General features: G+C 42.7%; 1 long non-coding RNA gene across 2 annotated transcripts; it reads left to right on the top strand.

Annotated features, from left to right (window-relative positions):
* The first annotated feature begins 16,713 nt into the window (after window positions 1–16,713).
* LOC136521872 (uncharacterized) lies at window positions 16,714–19,225 on the top strand. Of its 2 annotated transcripts, none has more exons than XR_010775688.1 (4): window positions 16,714–17,130; window positions 17,339–17,479; window positions 17,944–18,204; window positions 18,572–19,225. It is a non-coding gene; the product is annotated as an uncharacterized lncRNA (long non-coding RNA). The 2 variants fall into 2 exon arrangements; XR_010775689.1 differs by having other exon boundaries at window positions 17,944–18,712; window positions 18,784–19,225.
* The last annotated feature ends 2,574 nt before the right edge of the window (window positions 19,226–21,799 follow it).

The raw sequence follows: 21,799 nt of genomic DNA, 5'->3' as shown, positions 1-21,799 counted from the left end.
AAGCGATTGAACTGGAGAATGAATTGGTTTTCGTCCACTGGTTTTCTTCAGTTCCCTGTACTACCATAGCAACAAATGGACAGCAAGAAGGCCCTCTAAGAGGAAAATAACACGCACACCTGATACCGTTACAACGATGGAACCAATAAAGACCAAACCGTAGGTTCTCACCTTAGGTAGTGTTAATCTAAAAAAACATTAGGTAGTGTTTAGTTACAAGGATAGGGTGATCCCACGATGAGATATCTCACTTTCTATAGTGTTTGGTTGAGAGTCAATTAGAGACAGGATGATTCCACTAGCGAATATTCCCACAAAATTTGGCCGACAGGGCCCGGTGAGATAAGTCCCGAACGTGCGTGCGTAAGAACAAGGGAGAAGAGGAGCGGGGCTATTCAGGTGCCGGAGTTCAGGAAGAAGGGGACCATGTGATGCGCCGCTCCTGGTGCAGCAGCGCATAGGCGCAGTGGCCACGTCCGGGAACGAGGCAGTGCTCCGAGGTGCGGGGATGAGGCTACACGACCACAGCCGCAGGCAAGCTCACCGGAGAAGGATCCACGGGTGCAGGGAAAGAGGGAGCTATTGCAGGCGGCGGTGTGCAGAGGAGCCATGAGCGCTGCGCTCGAACAAGCCGCGGGGGCAACATTTTTAGGAAGAATCACGTATGGGTGCTGCGGGGAAGAAGAAACGAAAGGTGAGATGGGAAAAAATATGGCTGTCTAGTGAGACCTATATGTCATAGGTTCTATCCCACTTTTTGTAGCACCCGGTTTTAAGAACAAAACCAGATACACACCATATGTGAGCCCAGAAAGTCAAATCTCATATATAGCTACAAATAAGGGTAATATCAATAGACAATGCTTAAATACATAACGTATTAGTATAAAGAATATAACCTCAGAGTATAGACAGCGGAAAGGCAACTCCGATCTTCAGGCGAAGACTCCAATCCACAGGGACAACTGACTGGTTGATCACAAGCCTAATTCCTCTAAACTCTAGCAATCTGGTACCCATCCGGGATTTTCATCCAAATATTTAAAAAGAAAAGCAAGCGTAAGTACATGTCGTACTCAACAAATATAACATGGGGTCCATGAGGCTCAAAAGGCTGATACTGGTTTAACTGCGATTAGCTTTTAATGAGTCATCTTTTAGCAATTGGGTGGCAACAAGTTTATCACAAGCCCATAAACACATGATCAGGTAAACATGAATAATGAATAGCATAAACAGTAATCATTAATGAGCATCTTCATCATTAGTATTCATCATCATTAACCATTAGTGATCATCTATTCCATAAATGTTCCAAGGCCGCTCGTGATCATGAGCACGGCTGATATACCAGTTTTACACTCTGCAGAGGTTGTACACTTTTACTGTGAGTCGTGATTTACCCTTTCGCCCGAGGTGATCAACCTCTTGACCCACTACCAAGGAAGGTCGGCAGGGTTCACTATGAAGCCTTTCAAAGGTTCGTCTAACAAGTTAGAGCCATTAGATTCACTCGGCAAACAGATGTAGAGCCCCCCTTCCCGATGGCACATTGACGCGCAGCCTATACACATGGGGATAGAGGCCGCCCTATACCCGATTTGGCAAGCCATTCTTACGCCAATAAAGGTAACCACTAACAAGCTAGAAAAGGTCCTCATACTGAGCTAAAGCTGTACTGTAAGTCCTAGATGATCACTTACAGATAAGTCCTTAGGGAGAGAAATCTAGAGCACCATAAAACAGCCCAATGCTCTAGCCCCCTTGTTCCATGTTGCTAAAAAACATCTTTTAGTGTTTATTGCATATACCATTAGTCAAGTTAAAAGATCATGGTCTTTAATTGAGCACTAGCATCATACTACCCAATGCAATACCCCATAGGTAACAAGGCACAAGTATAAAAGACTAGGATATCCTTAGTGGTAGTCAAGGTAGATACATGCAGTATGAATTAAGTGATTAAAGGTGTATAGGTAACAAGGATGGTCCCATGCTATACTTGCCTTGAAACACCGATCCTTCGGTAAGCTTTAATCTTCAACGTTCTTCTTCTTTTTCTTCTTGATCACACATATATCTCATCGACTGGACGAAATCATAAAGCACCACACAAGCATCCATACAATCATACACGAAGCAAACAATATATCTAAATTAGAACAGTACACCAAACATAAAATCAAGATGAAAAGTTTGGAAAACGAATCTACGTCTCGCTACGAACACATAGACGCGAAAAACACGCTAATCGAAGCTACGGTGAAAAAGATACATCTACCGAAAGATTCGCTCATAGGAGAAAATATAAAACTATTAGCTTCATGTGTTTTAAATATATAAAAACATATACAAGATATTTCATAGAGATTATAATTTAAGTCAAATTTAGATTTGATTTATAAAACTAAAGTGAAACAAATCATATTCTATTTATAAAACCCAGTTGCATAATTGTTATTTAAGATATGATTCAAACCATGAAATTCTAGTATTAGTGACATGATAAACACTATTACTAACGCGTAGATCTTGATGCTATGAATCTAACGTAACTTGAATGGACTAAAACGGATCTAGGACATAGAAGATATGATTTAAACAAGATTTCTTTTAATCGAATAATAGATTAAATCTAATCATGAATTTTAAAAGTTAAAACATACTGAACAGTAGTATGAATATGTAGATTATGAAATTACAAACCTAATGCAATTTGAATGGATCAAATCGGAGTTAAAACGGAAAAGTTATGGCAAAAACAAAATCAGTGGTAAATCTGTAAATAAGTGAAAACGTATTTTGGATATAAACCAACGAAACTACGCTTTCCAAAGAGGAAAACAGATTCTGAAAAAGTGCTATGGGCTGCGGGTTTGAAAATAGAAAACTGGAGGGGCTCTTTTAAAACAAACCAGCGACGGCGACGACAACGGCGAGAGAAGGAGGGGAAAATATAATTTACTATACGAGAGATTTCCCAAACTAGGGGCTCCCCTTATGGTAGTTTTGGTGTGTTTTGCCCAAGGGGTTGGTTGATATATATTGGAAGAAAAACTCCCCACATCAACGTCAACCAACGATATGGTACTAATTGATGTTGCACCATCCACCTACACTAATGGACCTAAATAATCATTAAAGCCCATTAGTAAATAAATGCATGGGCCTTTAGGATTTATTAGGGTTATTGCACATGGGCTTTGAGCGTTGGGATAAATGAGAGATTTATTATTTTCGGAATTAATTAATTTTGTGCATAAAATAATTCTAGAAAAGTCCAGAATTGATATTTAAGCCACGAAAAATACTCCGAGACCTCCGAAAATTTGGGGAAAATTCTCAGAGACACTTTGGAACATGATGAACCCAAATAAAGTATTTGGAGCTCATAAAAATATTGTTGGGAACTTTGAACATAAAGATTAAGGTGAAGGAGGTAGAAATTAAATTCCAGAAAGAAGCTGGAAAATTCCTAGAGATAGATATTCGTCTCCTAAACGTATAAAAAAACACACATTTTGCACATAGAAACACGAGATGCGACCGGCATAAATGCAACAAACATATTTCTACCTTATGATAAATTTTAAATTAATAAAAATTTTTATTTTCCTATGTTTTCATGTGCACAAAAATTCACGAATAAATTATTTCAGCTCTATTTCCAAAAATTCAAATTTTAGGGTGTTACACTTTTGATGTTTGTAAACCAAACAAAAAGTAGACCAGTTCCATCCTCAACCAAATAAAATAATGGGATATCCCATTCCTAAAGTCTAAGACAGATCCATTCCAACTCATTGTATCTCTCAACCAAACACTAGCTTAGAGAACAATTCATCGAACTCCACACAATGCCTCCGGTGGGTAAAAAAAGCTTCTGCAGATTGTTTCACCCATGACCTAAGCTTCGGGGCTGGTCCACTTATCATCATCAGAGTTATCCGGTGACTGCATTCTTCTTCTTCTTGGATGAAAGGAGTAGATAATTAGAATTAAATTTTGCACATTGCGTATGTCTATCTGAAGTCACTTACAAAATTAAAAATTTTAAATTCAAAATATGAGAACTTATAACGAATATTTGGTACTCTAAAAGATCTTAAATCAAAAACTTGTTAACTATGTTGTAATCTCATCGAACACTACAATTTTGATATAAAGTTTATATTTATTGGATTCCATTAGAAAGATTGACCTATTTAATTGCAAACCACCTATTTATTTGCAAGTCGCCTATTTTATGATGTTATCAACAGTTCTTAGAAATAGACATTTGGCAACACATGGACGTTAGCTGTTATCGATCATCCTTGAAAATTAATTTTTAGGGACGGTCTATTTCTATTTTATGATGTTATCAACAGTTCTTAGAAATAGACATTTGGCAACACATGGACGTTAGCTGTTATCGATCATCCTTGAAAATTAATTTTCAGGGACGGTCTATTTCTACAACCATTTGCATCGGCGACTGAAATAACAATCATCATTGCGGGAAAAAAGAGAGTGGTACCTCTAAAATGCGTTATAATAGAGGTCGCAATTTTTATATTGGTTACTGCATACACCCTCTGAGGCCTACTACTTATAGTTAGTACAAATCTGGCAGTGGTTTCTTACTTAAAAACAATGACCCGGATTGATGGCCATGCACAACCTCTAACTTCTTGTGCTGACCTAATAAAATTCTTGGGTTTAGGCCATTTTCAACTCAGAGAAACAAGGATCAATGGACACTATTACCTGAAGTCAATGGCGCTATGGTAACCTGGTACTGGTAGGCAGCTAATTGTCTGCTCCATTTGACGGGAAAGTAGAGTAATCGGACTTAGGCCTTGTTTAGATGTGTATGTATTAATTTCAATCCACATGTGTTGAAGTAAATTGGAGTGGAATTAAACTAAGTTCCATTCTAATCCACTCCAACATATGTGGATTAAAGTGGATACACATGTATTCAAACAAGGCCTTACTTGGGTAATTGATCCATCGAACCCTTGGCTTGAGAGCATACCTCTTGATGGAAGCAAAAGTAACGTACTGACGATTCAGCACATCTTCCGGGTCGCTCATCTTTGATCAATGCAGGAGCCAGGAGCACAGTACGATCAACCTGATTGGTCTTCGAACCTACTCTCAGCGTCACTAAATAACTGTTGTTTTTTTTTGTTTCGTGCCGTAAGTTTGACTAAATCCATAGTAATTTTTTTGCAACATTTATATCTCTAAATAAATTTATTATGAAAATAGATTCAACAATTTATCCAATGATATTAATTATGTACCATAAATATTAATATTTTTTATATAAAATTAGTCAATGTTATTCCTCGAGAAGCGAGAACGACAAGTATTTAGGGATGGAGGGAGTATATGAATGAAGAAGTGCGGCCGTGGAGATGGCGTCAATGGCATCTAACAACGCGATACTCCTGGTATGCAATCTCAAGGAAAAATCAGCTTACAAATATTTATATACTCGACTTACTCCCCCATTCTAAATTATAAGATATTTTAATTTAACTTTTCTAGATACATTATTTTTTTAACATATCTAGACAAATTGTATATCCAAATGTATAGCGAAAGCTACGTATAAAAAGCCAAAACAACGTTTTATAATCTAGAATGGAAGAACTATAATGTACCATAGAGCGCAATGCATCATTCAGCTTGTTTAAGTAGTAACAAAAAAATAAAAGAAACTATCTATATGCCGACAAAAGGCTATTTTATAGGCGGTTATTAGCTCAGGGTCTATTAATATTGGTTGAAATTAATTGTTAGACATAAAGCTTAGTTACCCAACTATTAGATACTCCAGTTGTTTCAATTCATAGGTCATTTTGACATTTCTAGATACGCAATTTTTATTATATATAGACATATTGTATATCTACAGTGGTAGAGAATCGACTTGCAGTCACAGTTAGTGTAGCACCCGGTTTTAAGAACAAAATCAGATACACACCATATGTCATATGAGGAGCCTAGGAAGTCAAATCTCACATATAGCTACAAATAAGGGTAATATCAATAGACAATGCTCAAAATATAACGTACTTAGTATAAAGAATATAACCTTAGATAGCAAACAGCGAAAAGACAACTCCGATCTTCGGGTGAAGACTCCAATTTCACAGGGACAACTGACTGGTTGATCACAAGCCTAATTCATCCAAACTCTAGCAATCTGGTACCCATCCGGGATTTTTATCCTAAATAATTAAAAATAAAGCAAGCGTAAGTACATGTCGTACTCAACAAATATAACATAGGGGTTCATGAGGCTCAAAAGGCTGACACTGGTTTAACTGCGATTAGTTTTAATGAGTCATCTTTTAGCAATTAGGTGGCAACAAATTTATTCACAAGCCCATATAAACACATGATCAGGTAAACATGAATAATGAATAGCATAAACAGTAATCATTAGTAAGCATCTTCATCATCCGTATTGAAAGCATCTAGGCACCTAGTTGGGTTTCGGTGATTAATGACAACACGAGATTACTATAACTAATGTGTGTTTTGTAGAGGAAATTTGAGTTAGGTCATGGTAATGGCAATTGATTGGGCAATCATGGTTTTTCATGCCCCTGACGATGAAAATTGTTTCAGTTTTCAAAGGATGGACGACAAGTTAAGGACAGACTAGTTCTAAGTGTCGTTTGGTGTTGAAGAGACACTTAGAGTAGTTTAGGACTTTGTTTTTCTTTGGTCATACTATTAAGGAGGGTATGGACTAGTAGCTTAACCTAGGTGAGTCTAGTGGGTTAGGTATGGTGCATATTTGTCAAATCTAGCACTAGGTAGCTCAGGAGTAGCCTTAAGATCAATTGGAGTAAACTTCAATCACATAGGATTTTGAGTTGAAAGTGAATGGAGGATCAAATGACTAACCGGACGCTGGTCTGGTTGTGACTGGACGCTGGAGGGTGAGTCCGGTCAGTTCATTTGATCAAACTGAAGTCGTCTGGTTACGATCGAACACTGAGTGAAAAGTGACCAGACGCTACGCGCCTACGTTCGGTCAACTCTAGAGAGGAATTTTCCTGATCGGACACGTCCGGTCAGTGCTGACCGGACGCTGGTCAAGATCCAGAAACTGATCGGACGCTTAACAACGAAGTGACCGGACTCTGGATACCAGCGTCCGGTCAACATCAGTAAGGTTCCAGAGAGCGTTTTTCTTGACCGGACGCGTCCGGTCAGTACTGATCGAACGTTGGTCAGAGTCCGATCAGAACTTAACGGCTCTTTCTAACACAGTGGCGGGGATAACTAACCGGAGCATCCGGTCACCCTGACCAGAGCGTCCGGTCACCCCATAGAATGCTGACTTAGCCTCCCAACGGTTTGTTTTGAATGAGGAGGTATAAATACTTACTCCACTCGTCCAAGGGAGGTCTCTTGCCTATTTGTTCAGCTGAAAAACACCTTGAGAGTGCCAAGGAGAGCAAGAGCCTAGTGAGGTGGTTGAGATTTGAGAATCTAAGTTTAAGGTCCTCATTAGTGCAAGGAGAGTAGCAAGTATGCATCCACCCTTCTCATTAGGCTTGTCGTAGTCAAGTGTGAGTTTGTGCTTGTTACTCTTGGTGATCACCATCACCTAGACGGCTCGGTGGTGATTGGGAGTATGGTGATCATCCGGCGGAGTTTGTGGATGACCCAACTCAAGTTGTGAGCGGTTGTGGGCGATTCACCGCGATGGAGTGTCGAAGAATCAGCCTATAGAGAGCACTTGATCCTTGCGTGGATCAAGGGGGAGCTACACCCTTGCGCGGATGCTCCAACGAGGACTAGTGGGGAGTGGCGAGTCTCTGATACCTCATCAAAACATCGCCACGTTCCTTTCCCTCTCTTTACTTTAAGCATTTACATTTGAGCAATTCATTTCAAGTCTTTACATTCCTAGAATTGCCATAGCTAGAGTCAGATTGGAACTTAGGGTGTCAAAACTTTTATGCGATAGAACAATAGAAACACATTCTAGGCACAAGTGGTGAAGTGGGCTAAGTGTAGGGCTTAATTATTGCAAAGAATTTAGAATTAGCCCAATTCACCCCCCTCCTCTTGGGCTATCTTGATCCTTTCACGTATCATCAGTGTTCATCATCTATTCCGTAAGGGTTCCAAGGCCGCTCGTGACTGTGAGCACAACTGATATACCAGTTTTACACTCCGCAGAGGTTGTACAGCTTTCACTGTGAGTTGTGATTTATCCTTTCAGCCCGAGGTAGCTAATCTCTTGACCCACTTCCAAGGAAGGTCGGCAGGGTTCACTATGAAGCCTTTCAAAGATTCGTCTAACAAGTTAGGGCCATTAAATTCACTCGTACAACAGATGTAGAGCCCCCCTTCCCAATGACACAATGACGTGCAGCCTATACATAAGGGGACAGAGGCCCCACTATACCCGATTCGTCAAGCCATTCTTACATCAATAAAGGTAACCACTAACAAGCTAGAAAAGGTCCTCATACTGAGCTAAAGCCTAGAGCCATGTAGCCCTCACAACTGTACTGTAAGTTCTGAATGTTCGCTTACAGATAAGTCCTTAGAGAGAGGAATCTAGAGCACCATAAAATAGCCCAATGCTCTATCCTCCTGGTTCCATGTTGCTAAAAAGCATCTTTTAATGTTTATTGCATATTCATTAGTCAAGTTACAAGATCATGGCTTTGGTTTGAGCACTAGCATCCTACTACCCTAATGTAATAACCGATAGGTGACAAGAAATCCAAGATATCAAATAGCTATGGAAATTTACTACTGTTGCCAAGGTAAACACATGCATATGATTAAAGTGATATTAAGGTGAATAGGACCACAAGAAAGATCCCATGCTATACTTGCCTTAAACCCAGATCCTTCTTCTATTGAATTGTAACCTCCAAAAGACATCTTCTGGATCACCAACTTCTTCTATTTCGCCATCGTACTTCTCATCGACTGGACATGATCATAAAGCACCACACAAGCATCCATGCAATCATACATGAACCAAACAATAGAACTAAATCAGAACAGTACACCAAACATATGAAACTAGCAAGTGAAAAGGTTTTAAAGATGTTCTACACGTTGTCATGAACACACAGGACGCGAAAAGCACTCTAATCGGAGCTATAACGGAAAAGTTATGAATTAAACAAGATTTCCTTTAATACAATAACGATTAAATCTAACCTCAAATTTCAAAAGTTGATAATATATTTAATAGTAGCTTGAACATGTAGATTACGCAATTACGAATCTAACGCAAGCTTGAACGGATCAAATCGGAGTTAAAACGAAAGAAGTTATGGCCTAATGAAGATAGTGGCACTTTTGTAAATAGATGGAACTTGATTTTTCGAATTTAAAATAAATAAAATCGAATTTTGGATCTGCAGGAGGACTGCGGATACTATTTTATCAAAAGGCAGGGGCTCTTTAGAAAAACTGTAGGGACGGCGGGTTCTATACTAGAAAAGGGCATGGGTTCTTTTGCAAAACTGTCGGCTAAAGGGGTATCTTCTAGGTCGTTGATCTCAGATCGGGCGGTGCAGATCAAATGGGGAAATGGGGGTCACCAAAGCGGCGCTGTGTGCGGCGGCGCCATGGCCGGAGAGCTCAGCTCCTCACCGGAGTACTTAGGGAAGGGCCTACGGCCTCAGTTTGGCTTGAGAAAGGTACAGAGAGCAAGAGGAGGCCAAGGCGAACTCGATGGAGGGGCTTGGGACGGTTGCGAAGGCATGGTGGCGGCATAGAGCTTAGTTCGGTGGACCGGTGCTCCGACGAAGCAACGGCAACCACACGAGAGCGACAGAGAGCGAGAGATAGGGCGCGGATAGGGCTGGCGACCTCCTTACCGTATCCCAAAGCATGGTAGGGGCCCCTCGTCGACGACGAAGCGGTGGATCAACGATTCAAACGGTGACGGTGGCTTTAGGGTTGCAGCGGCTTGCTCTTGAGCAGCGACGGCTCGCAATAGGGATGGATGGGGGCAACGTGAGCTCTGACTCCTATTTATGGGGCAAAGAGGCGTGGGGCGCACGACAACGACGCGGGGCGAAGGCAGACTCACCGGCGGCAATGTTCAGCTCAGAAGAGTTGGAGCCAGGCATGACACGAGGTAGGAGACACGGCTGATGCGTGGGCCCATGGTGCCAGCGAGGGATAGAGCGGGGCCGAGCTGTTAGTGAGCCAAGCGAAGGAGGAGGCGGGGCGTGTCCGCGCGGCTTGGTTGCTGGGGCGGCCCAAAGGAAAGGGAGGATGAGCGGCCAGCGGGAAAGGAGAGAGGGATGGGGAGGAGCAACAGGCCGGAAGGGAGGAAACAGGCCGGCTGGGCCAGAAGCCGAGAAAGGAGGGAGAGTGAGGAAAAATTCCTTTCTTTTTTTTTCTTAAACACATTTTCAAATCCAAATTCAAATCACATTCAAATTTTTTTGCAAATTTCAATCAAACCAAAGTATCACAAAATAAATATGCATCAGCATGAATGCACAAACATGTATGTAGACCTTATATTTGGTTTTAACTTTAACAAGGTTATTACTTTTCTAAATTGAAATGCTCACAAAAAGGCATAATAATTCAAATTCTTCTATTTTAAAATCATGTAAATTTTAGGGTGTTAAAATTCTACCCCTTAAGATGAATCTCGTCCTCGAGATTCGAAGATGGTAATCGAAGAGATATGGATACTTTGCCTAGATCTTCTTCCCTTCCTCATGATTCGTAAATTATTTCAAAAAGCTAGGGTACTCCACCACCTTAGTCTCTTCCAAGGTTGCACCTTTCATATTTGATCACCATCTTTCGTTGTGCCACTCTGATAACCTTACTCAAAGTAACTTGCTCCACTGATTCCAAGATTTTGACAAGTACTCCAAACAATTCTCAGGTAATTCCAATCACTAGGCCACCTTTCCCTTTTAGTCCATACTTATTAGACCTCTTTCTTCATATATTCATCTTCCAACGGAGCCTTTTTCACTTTCCTGGTCAGAAAGAGATTCTACTACCAATCTTCAAAACATTAAGGATTCTGGTTAAGTTGCTCGAACCTTGAATAAAATTCGTAGTCCTTGGTGTCACTTGAACCTTCTTAGCACAATTCTCCAGTTGCTAAGGGCATCAGCCATGACTTTGCTCCTCGAAGTGATAGCACTTTTCAAGTCATAATCAATTTCATTCCAACGAGGATAACACAAGCTCAAGACCATCTTAATGAAAATATCCTGTAGATTCTTGTGATCCTCCTAGATGTCACTTTTATGCCCAAGTAGATAGTATCTTCATGCTCCACAATTGAAACACGTTTAGTCCTCGATTTTCCTAGTCGGGACAGCAGATCTAGAACTAAAGCCCCCGTCCCTTAGTCCTTGGGTCAGGCAATCGGAACTACAGGGACCTTCAACTCAGCGTCCAAGGGGTGGCACCTTTAGTCTCATTTGGTGTTAGCAACCAGTTACTAGATGTCTCTTTTTCTTTCCTGCTTTCCTTTTCTTTTATGGTCTCTTTTCCATTCAATTCTTTTTCATTTCAAATAATTTTTCATATACTGTATTATATGCTACTACTATATGTCCATACATTTAAGTTCTTGTTCGAGTACGATATTCAAATGTACGAAAACTATACATATATTTCAAAAGCTTGTATACATAACTAACAAAAGTGGAAGCTGGATATTTCTAATGTATATATTACAATGAGATCATTGCCATTCATCATTCTTATCATCTAGTGAAGGACGTATGTGTCCATTTGATGGAGCTTTTTCGCCAAAACAACAAAAGTGGAAGTTGGGGTTGCATCATATCATATATCATATCATATAAGAACCCTTGTTTTGAGCTAGCTTTTCACTAGTTGCACTATAGATCCACAGTCCAACCATCCTAGCCGTCCGTGTCTGTTTCCCTCCAATATCCTAGCCATCCACGTCTGACTAGCCTCTCGAAGCGTCTATGCAACCTCAGAAACCAACATCGATTTGTGCCTCACTTACGGTCACTAGGCCACTAAGGCCCACATGTCATAGTCTAATACAGAAAACATAAACATGAATGTAATAGGTCAATACAGCCTCATCCTGTATGCTCTATCCTTCACGCTGCATCGCCGGGTGTGACATCTCCCCCCGCTTGAGGTCCAGCTTGCCCCCAAGCTGGTGCATCTAGAAAACATTTCTTCATAACATTGTAGTTCTCCCACGTCGTAGCAGAAGACGGCAGCTACCCCTAAATGACCCCAAGGCACTAGAATGAAAAGCAACAATGAGTTTTGTTTGCAAGGCAGAGTTACTTCCAATCCATACCTTCTCTTGTTGCCTTGATGAGACCATTATGTAGGCCTATACCCATTGTCATCAGGGCTGGACAGTGCTAACTTTTGGAGATGTTGCTGAGCATGAGGGTCTGTGGCATATGAATTGATGACCTCCTAGATCCATGTAGGCTTGTACTGATGAAACAGCTTGTACAAGCAAATAAGTGAGCAACCCTTGAAAGTGCATCAGCTGCTGCATTCTCCTTACCCTACCTATATATGATTTTGAACAGTAAACCCATCAGTCTTGTCATTGCCTTTTGTTGCATATCAGAGTGGAGATTTTGCTTATTTAAGTATACCAAAGATTTATGATCAGTCACTATGAGAAATTCCTGTCTCTAGAGATAGTGTCTCCACCTTTCAACTACCATAATCAGAGCTAAGAATTCATTTTAATAAATGGATAAGGCCTTGTATTTCTCCCCTAGTGCCTTGCTCAAATAAGCTATGGGTTGGCCCTGTTGCATAAGGACAGCTCCAATCCCATCTTGACAAGCATCAGTTTCAATAGTGAATGTAGCTTGGCAATTAGGTAATGCCAAAACTAGGTGCCCTAGTCATGGCCACTTTGATCCTTGTCAAAAGGCAATCTGTACTTCAGGAGACCATTGAAAGGTTTTGTATCTGAGTAGATTTGTTAGTGGTTTTGTCATGACACCATAATTCTTGACAAACCTCCTATAATACCCTGTGAGGCCTAGGAAAGCTCTCAATTCTGTGAAAGAAGTAGGCTGGGGCCATTGGAGCATGGCAGGAGACTTTGGATGGATCAGTTGACACTCCCTTACCTGATATAATATGTCCCAGGTATTCCTAAACTTGCTTGGGAAAATGAACATTTAGTTTCCTTAAGAAAGAGCTGATGTTTCCTCAGGAGTTCCAACACTTGTTGCAAGTGAATAATATGATCATCCAATGAAGAGCTATAGATAAGAATATCATCTAGGAAGACCAGGATAGATTTCCTTAAAAATGGTTGAAGGATGTGATTCATTAGACATCGAAATGTAGCATGTGCATTTGTAAGACCAAATGGCATGACCTTGAATTGGTAATGGCCATGGTGGGTCTTAAATATTGTTTTGTGTTCATCTCTAGGTGCATCCTAACCTGATGATACCCTGACCTCATATCTAGCTTGGTAAATCACATGTGCTCCAGCTAACTCATCCTAGTATTTCCTCTATTACATGCATAGGAAATCTGTTCTTGATTGTCATATCATTCAGTTTTCTATAATCTACACAAAATCTCCATGATCCATCTTTCTTTTTAACCAACAAGACTGGTGATGCAAAAGGGCTATGGCTGTGAGCTATTAGACTAGCTTGTAACAGTTCTTGAACTTGTCTCTCTATCTTAGTTTTATGGTTGGGAGAATAATGATAGGGTTTGGAGTTAATTGGAATGGCTCCAGGACACTAGAGGTATAGTATGGTCATATACTCTTTGTGGAGGTAAAACTTTGGGATCTTGGAAGACATCAGCATAGGCTACAAGGAGATCTTAGGATAGGTTGTCGTGGTGTTGATGGATGTTGCAATGATGTGTTTATAGAATCATGCAGTTGATCAACCAAGACATAAGCCTAGACATCATTGCCTTTAGCAGAGTTGTATACCTTTGTTGCTGATATGGAATGCAGTTGTAGAGGTGGGTCTTGTAGGCCCTAGAGATTTACTAGTTTGCTTTGCTCAGAGAATTCCAAAGTTTTCTGTTCCCAGTCACACTGCATGGGGCTATGGGCTTGTAACCAATCAAACCTCAAGATTGCATCATATGGGTGCATATCCAGCACCACCATATCTGTGCATAGGGTATGGCCTTGACAGTACCACTTTAGGTTTGAGGATTCTCCTATCCGTTACCAGAGAGTCACCATTGGCCAATTTCACTGTTCTAGGTGGCATTTTCTCTGTTGGCAGTTGAGCAATATCCACAAAGTGTGAGCTAATAAAACTATAGGGAGCTTCCACTAGTCCAACAAAACTAGCATAACTTTGTCCTTGACTCTTGATTTAAGTTTGATGCAATTTGCATTTTCCTGACTAGAAAGTGCATTGAGGGAAAGTTGGCATAATTCTTCATGTAATGCATCTTTAGCTTCTAACTCATTCAGAGTATCATCAGAGAGCTCCCTATCAAGATCATTGAGTACCAATGCATTTGCTTGAGGCTTGTTTCTTTTAGTGTAGACTTCTAAGTGCCCTAACATAAACTTTTCACCACAACTGAAACATAGGCCATTGGCCTTTCTGTAATCTCTAAGTTGCATGTCTCTCCACAATGAAGTTTGTGGAACTATGGTCTTGTTCTCCATCTTGGGTGGGTGGTACTGTCTATTCTGAGCTATTCCTCTATTGTATTTGTATTTGGCTCTTTCCAGCATGCCTCGTTGTATTCTTGCTAATGCAGCTGCTCTAGTGACTGTTGCTGGTAACTGAAGTTCTACCATATTCCTGATTTCCTCCTTTAGACCCATGATGTACTTTGGTGTGAAAAACAAGTCATCATAATGAGGATTATGCATAATGATACTGAACTGCAAGGCTTGAAATTTGGTTGTATATTCTTCCACTGTAGTGGTCTGTTTCAACTCCAACAGTTCATTCATGGCAGCTCTTAAGTCATCAGCTCCAAATTCTTCTTCTACAGCTTCACATAATTGAGCCCAAGTGCCCAAAGTATGTGTCTGCTTGTAAGCTTGATACCACTTGGCTGCATTTCCTTGAAGTGCAGAGTGGCTGCTGTGATCCACATGCCTTCAGGTAAACTATAGAGCTCAAAGTAGCTTTTACAGTTGTCTTTCCATACTTTTGGATCAGTGCCATCAAAAATGGGAAATTGCATCTTGGGAATGTTCTATCGAGTGAGGGAAGTCTTGTCACTAGCAGTTTTGCCACCTGAACTTTTATGCCCAAAAGTATGAAGAGGTCTTTTGGTTTTGGATGATTCAGGCTTCTTACCATTCTTCAGCTCAGCAAAAATATTTTGGAAGTCGGGTTCTTCATCATAGAGGACTAAAACTGATTCATTGTCAACTTCCAGCTTGTTTTCATTCTTGAAGTGATGTAGTGTCAAATGGGCCACAGCCTACCCATTAGCCTTCACTTGCTGAGCAATCATGTGCTGCTCTTGGGAGTATTGATCTATGGCAGCACCTCTAATGTCCAACTATGTCTTGAGTTGTTGTTGCACCACCCAAGGTCATTCATTTGAGTGAACAGTAGATCAAAAATTGTCCATAACCTGGCCCCATCTGGATTTTTCATCATCAGCACTTGGAGACATTGTGTCCAACAAGATTTGGGTTTGCTTTGAAGGCTTTGGAGGAGCCATGATGACTGATGAAAAATAACAAGCACATTAGCAGGTACTAGCAACCGGTTTGGACAACTCCTCCACGTTATCGTGCCAAGTACTATCACTGCACCGCCCAGGAGTGAGGCGAAACCGAGGGATTTTACACGAGAACAGAGCATCGCAACCCAAGTTTACGGACACTCCCCCCAGCCAACGCCACCGCACCGATTTGAACACATCCACTACAAAAATTTACACAGGAACAATTGCCCTGCAACCCTCGCCTTGGTGTCCAAATGTGCAAGATGAAAGAGAAGGAGCAAAATTGATAGTGCTCACAAGGGTTCTCGCCACCGAACCAGAAGATGTCGATGTTGTCCCCCAGTCATTTGTTGAGCATAAGATGGAGCCGATCCGCGTCACCGGGTGGTGGTTTAGGGTTTGGTGGAGTGAGGAAGGAGGTGGATTGGGGTTTGGTGGTGGATTGGATGATGGCGCTCGAGATGAGTGATGCCTACGTCGCCGCTGACCCAGCTCAACCTAAGGAGGGACCTCTGGGATCTCAGCTCAAACACCACTGGGGCATGAATCGAGATCGCCTACCGACCGGAATTACGAGCTGTAGATCAAAGCAAACGGATTCGAACGTACCGCGATAGAGTTGAGCGCCTTGTCAATGGTGGTTGGTGGAGGTGGTGGCGCCGAACCTGTGGATCCATTGTCGGGGATAGGCGGAGTTGGATAACTAGCGGAGATGAAGAGCGGCGAGCGCCCAACACCCACACCGAGGATTGACGTCTCCGATACCACTTGTCACTCCTGTGGCCGCCGGCTTGCCACCGTCGACGTGAGCACGAGAAGGTGGGTACCGAACGAGGACGTCGGCGAGGCAAACCCCTCGGCCTTGGCGATTCTGTATTACTGAACAGTCTGAAGTCGGACCCGACATAGGACACGGCACATATGTTCCTCACTTACCGTCACTAGCCACTAAGGCCCACATGTCATAGTCCAATACAGAAAACGTAAACATGAATGTAAAAGGTAAATACGCCTCCTCCTGTATGCTCTATCCTTCACCACAGGTCCGCCGCGTCGCCGGGTGTGGCACGCCGCGTCGTCTCCACCACGCCCTCTCCCTCCCTGATCTCTCTCCTCGTCGAGGCGCGCGGCCCTCGTGGCCGTCGTCACGTGTGCCTTCCTCCAGAAACTTCGTTTCCCATCGCCTCCTCCGCTCCCTCCGCCACCTCTGCGCTCTCTGCAGATCTCCTCCATGACTCCTCCACTCCGGCATGGAGCGCACGGCCCCGGCATCAGGGGCGACCTCCGGCACGACCCATCCCGGCCCCCGGCGAGAGGGGGTCCTCCGGCGCAGCTCCAGGTGTCAGGGGGTCAACGCCTGCAGCAGATCCTCCAGCGTGGCCCCCGGCGAGGCAAAACGGATGGCCGCCGGGGCAAGGATGCTGCCAACACCTTCGCCGCCAGGTGCAAACCGAGGTCCGGCATCTCCTCGCCCTTATTTCTTTACGCTGGTAATTTCATATGTATTAATTGCAGTTGGCCAATTGCCTCTTGCGGACATATATTATGGGTATGATCCATTGCGGCCACTTTATTTTAATTGCTTCATTTGTTATTCACTTTTGTACCAACAGGCTCCGTTGAGGCATACTCAAGTAACTTCAATCTCTTTGTGATTTTCCAGGGACCTAAATGTACAAATGAGTCACAGTCTCTGTCTATCAGGCTGAACCATTAACAAGTATGTCATGTACAAACATTGCAAGTAACCATTACTGATCAGGGGCATGATCTTCAAGAAAGAGTTCAATAGCTTGATTATTGTGTAAGCAGTAACTTTCAATACCATGCTTTGTTCATGCAGCTCAAACCTCTTTATTTTTTTTGCAATTAAACTGTATAGCTACACCATTATCATTTTGTATAGCTGCATTGTCAGGTTTGGTGTATGCCATCCTGGGTATTCATCGATTCTCTAGTTTGGGTGTTGCGACGATTCATATCAATTTTATATACCTGCACTGTCAAGTTTGTTGTATGCTATCATGACTGTCCATGCATTCCCAGTTTGGGTGCTGTGAAGATTCATATATGCAGCCAGCAGTTCAGTGCACTTGGGAATTCTTGTGTTTTTCTTTTCCAATTAGCCATTCACAAACAGACTTGAGATGAAAAGGTGCAAAAAAAACTGATTCAGTTATTGTTAGGCTTCTTTGCCTCATAGTGCCTGTTTATGTTGATATGCTTACAATAGGTTCTTATATATAAGTTTGGAATGCTTAATTTCAGGAACAGCTGAAGGAATGACGCAAGATGTTGCTGAGGTTTCGTATGAATTTTCAATAAAAGGAGGACCAAATGTTCTGCGACGATTCATATCAATTTTATATAGCTGCGCTGCCAATTTTGGTGTATGCTATCATGACTATCCACGCATTCTCCAGTTTGGGTGCTGCGAAGAATCATATATGCATAACTAGCGGTTCAGTGCACTTGGGAATTCTTGTGTTTTTCTTTTCCAATTGCCCATTCACAAATGTTTACGAGGAGGTAAGAACTTTGATCATCAATTGAACCTACCTTTATTTTTCCACTCAGAATTTTGATCTGCTACAAGCCTCCAGTGCATACCTCAGTTAATACCATATTCCTGATCTTCCTATATATGTATCTATTTATCTATGTGCTATTGTTAATTACATATGGTTTTATTTTCTATTATTATTTATGCATTATATAGTGTATTACTTATTCACAAATGTCGATGATACATTACGACAAATTATGTAGCCAAACACACTTTTTCCTGCCTCCCAGATACTCTCAATACTGTCTGGTCCACAAATATTTCTTTTTTTTTTTTTGGCCTCATACCAACAGTTTGTTCTGTCAATGGTTTACCATTTAATAATGTCAGTGTTGCTTGGCCACGACGACGCATACGCTGCCAATGTGGGCATGTTCATTTGCTTCGTCGAAGTTACAGTGATGGATCCCATGCTTAAATGTTTAACGTCTACATTATTTACTGTCTGCAGAAGAGCTTATGAATATTGAGGTCAATGAATGTTCTATTGGTATGCTCATTTATGATTTTATCTTCTTCGCTAATTAGTCAAGGGAATGCAGGCAAGGTGGACTGTACATTTCGGCTGACCATACCATCTTGCTCTCCGAGATCGAGTATCCATGATCATGCACAGTACAGTATGCTTACATAGTTTTTTTTGTTAAGATTACCAATGCTGTCCATTTATGTTAACATATAGATGCAGCCTACTTTGGTTTGGCCTAATTAACACTGTTTTCCTTATGTGGCATTACCTGCTGATGTGATTTCGGAGGTCTTTAATTCAAAGTTATACAGGTGCCGTGCTTCAAAAATGCAGCAGTTTCTGTCTTCGACCACAACGTCCTTGGATAAAGGATATTATTTCTATTAACTGAGAACTTACTATGGCACTATCTCTACTCTTTGAACAAACAAGAAATAAGATAATTATATATTGGCCTACATTTTTCATGTTATTTAATTATAGCTGACTTCTGTATTGTTTTTCCATATGATAAGTATCTATTCTCAGATTCACTGTTGTTCCTTTGGCTATATGAATGTGGTTTTTTTTTGTGATGACCATACGAATGAGTTGCGTATGGCCAGTTTGAAGGCAGCGCTTTAGAACGTCTGCCTTATTTTTACTTGTCTTTACTATTGGCCCATCAAACATCAAATCAACTGAACGGCGGGCGCAGCGGAACACATCAGCTTTACTCTGTCGGATCTGTGTATTGTAGGCGTGTGTGCCTAAAATCCATCCCGCAGCGAAGCGCCGGGAACCAGCTAGTTATTAGGAACTATGTGGGCGAGTTCCTAGGGGCTGCTGCAGGCTCTGTTCAGTACCTATCTAGCGCTCTCCATGTTGAAGCAATTGCTTGCTTGAAAGGCTCGAAGCTGGCTCCTGACCTCGGCATGAACCAGGTGATTGTCGAAACTGACGTACAGAACTTGGCATTGGCACTAAGGGCATGCTTGGTTGGATTCTAATTTTTGTTGAACCAAAATCATCAAACAAACGCACAGAATATACTCGATCTAAACTGGAGCGTCCGTTCCTAATCCAAGGGCTGAGATCCGTCGCCTGAAAAAACAAAAAAAATCAGACGTCTGATATATAGCAAAACCCTTTGGTTTATCATGATTTTGGTTGGACAAGAATTAGAAGCCAACCAAACCTGCCCTAGAATCCAATGACTTTAATCCGAGCTAGGAGTCATCTTCAGATAGATCAAGTCCAAAATAGCTTTTGATTTTAAGTGTTGTAACATCTCAAAATGTCAAATATAGGTCTTGCAATCTTGTGGCCGACTGTTTTTGCTGCTTATGGTGTATCTTTAGGTGTTGATGACACTAGTTATTAGGAACCAAAATCATCTCACAAATTAGCCTCCATCTATGTAATTTATTTTTTTAATTAGTCTATATTTAATACTCTTAATTAGCATCTGAACATCATATGTGACTAAAGTTTAGTATCTAGTATCGGGCGATTTGCTTGATGGTTAATGTTAAATGGAATTAGGCTACGATAAAAAAAAGCATTAAGTCCACTTTTGGCCCCTCCACTATTGTGTCAGTCTAATTTTAACCCTCAACTACAAAACCGTCTAGTACCGGTACCCCAACTGTCAAAACCATTTACTTTTAGCACCTGGGCGTGGGTGAGGCTGTTTTGTCCAACGTAGAGCGGTTTTGACACGCAACCATTCATCTCAATGACATGTGGGGCTCACGCGTCATCGACTCAACCCCTCCCTCCCCGTCCTCACGGCCTCCGCCTGCCTGCTCCACTTCACTCCGGACCTCTGAGCGCGCCCGCAGCGTAGCCACCAGCGCTGCCGGCAGGAGGCCGTCGCGCTCTGCCGCGCCCGCGCCGAGCTGCTCGCCGCGGCCGTCCGCCACCGCTACGCACTCGCCATCCGCCACCTCCACCCCCACCCCCACCACCACATGTTCCCACCTCACAATCCCACAACCCAAGAAAGAAGCAGCACCACGTGGATCTGACCTCCAACACCATCCAAGGAACGATCCAGGCTCCAGAGCCGCTCCCAAGGCCGGAAGGAGGCAGACAGCAGAGGAGGCAAGCCATGGTGGTGGACCTGATGTCCTGCGGCGGCGAGGCCGGGGCGTAAGAGCAGCTGGCATTCTAGGACGCGGCCGCGGTGGGGCTGCGCAGCCTGGAGCTGCTGGCTTCCTCGCTGTCGTCCCCGTGTGCCGCGGGGTGGGCGGAGTCACCGCCGCTTGGGCAGATCGCCGACCAGGTGGTGTCCCGGTTCCGCCGCGTCATCAACCTGCTGGACCGCACGGGGCACGCCCGGTTCCGCCGAGCGCCCGCTGCCACGCCGAAGAGAGAGAGAGAGAGAGAGAGAGAGAGAGAGAGAGAGAGAGAGAGAGAGAGAGGCGAAGGCTCTGAAACATGCATGTCCATTATCTCTGCTATGTGTTGATCGAATAGCATGTTGGCTGTTGGAGTATCCACCATTTATTATACAGAAATGTTTCCAGGGCGTCCGGACAGCCAGACGTTGTCTCCCTAGCCCTGCGCAGCGCACCGGTCCAACAGGCAACCGGCCTGCTCCTCTACTCCTCCATCTTTGCGGCTCATAACTTTCCCCGTCCGCCCGTCGTTATATTCACCGCATTGTTGGCCCCTCCGCCTCCCGTCACGGAGTCCCACTCGTGGCCATGCTGAGCGGCACGAAATCCAGGCCGCCATAGATCCCCTCCCATCCAAGCTTCTTGCTGTAGCCCCCACCCGCCCTTTGCGTCATCGTCATTGTCGCGCCCTATCTCATCCATTGAAGCAACCCGCCATGGCCTTCTCTAGCACGCGGCCCACTCCACCTCACGGCCTTCTCCAGCGCGCGGTCCACCTTGTCCACCAGAGCGACCCACCACGACCTTTCTCAATCGGAGCGGCGAGCTCCGTGTCGACGAGCCTCCATTCGTCCAAGCAGTAAATATATGCTACACTGAAAGCGCATATTGCAAGAATATGTTTTAAGTGTTTCACATGTTTTAGAGGTATGTTGCAAGCGTTGTATATCGATGTTGTAAAAGTAGATTGGGATGTTGCATATGTTA

Source organism: Miscanthus floridulus, chromosome 18, assembly GCF_019320115.1.
Source record: "Miscanthus floridulus cultivar M001 chromosome 18, ASM1932011v1, whole genome shotgun sequence".
Lineage (NCBI taxonomy): Eukaryota > Viridiplantae > Streptophyta > Magnoliopsida > Poales > Poaceae > Miscanthus > Miscanthus floridulus.
This window is presented reverse-complemented; position numbering and strand designations above follow the sequence as displayed.